Raw genomic sequence first — 1,047 nt, 5'->3', positions numbered from 1 at the left:
CAGCACAGGCTTAACTAATATATTTACCTGGCCGGACTCTGTTCGGTCACCGGAGCCGTCACCACGGGCTCCTTCTTGCACCAGCATTGGGTCAACGGAGCCATCATAATCATGTCTTTCCTCCTCCACTCTTCGATCACCGCAGCCTGCTTCTTCACCCTGTTCTTCCAGACCATCATTGTCGTTAAGATACGACAAGATATCACCTCCGGCTAAGATTATGTCCCCCAACACCTCTTCTGCTTGCTCATCTCGTCCGTGCTCCATTGTTTCTGCAAATATTACAACATGGCAATTATTACACAAACATGACAGCAGGTGGATATATTAGTGCAAACGTAGACCTAGCTTATTCCGGGTTTGGGGTGGCCTAGGCAACGCTTCAAGGGTAGGGGCGCGGCGGGAGGGGGTAGGAGACCGACATCGTTTTTTTCTAGGGTTTGGGTGTCCTCGAGAGTTTTGGTCGAGCGAGAGGGCCGGGGGATGCTCCCGTGGTATAAGTTATCACGGTCGAGAGGGGGTATACATATCGACCGTCCATCATGTCGAAGTTATCTGGGAGGGAGTTATATATATCGACAACGACGACATACATACACGGGAAAATAATGTTATCGGGGAGGGGGTATATATCGACCCCCCCCATGTGTTGAAGTTATCGGGAGGGGGTTTTATATCGACAACGACGACATACATACACGGGAAAATAATGTTATCGAGGAGGGGGTATATCGACCCCCCCTCGTGTTGAAGTTATCCCCCCACGTGTTGAAGTTATCAGGAGGGGGTTATATCGACAACGACGACATATATACACGGGAAAATAATGTTATCGGGGAGGGGGTATACCGACCCCCCCTCGTGTTGAAGTTATCCCCCCTCGTGTTGAAGTTATCGGGAGGGGTATATATCGACGACGACAGACCTGATAAAACATAAGAAAACGAAGAAGAAATAAAAAGAGGAGAGAAGAAGAAAGGAATAGAGGAGAGGATTGAAGAAAAAAAAAGAAAAAAAAAGAGGAGAAGAAGAAAGGAATAGAGGAGA

This window comes from Triticum aestivum, chromosome 3D (genome assembly GCF_018294505.1).
Source record: "Triticum aestivum cultivar Chinese Spring chromosome 3D, IWGSC CS RefSeq v2.1, whole genome shotgun sequence".
NCBI lineage: Eukaryota > Viridiplantae > Streptophyta > Magnoliopsida > Poales > Poaceae > Triticum > Triticum aestivum.
This window is presented reverse-complemented; position numbering follows the sequence as displayed.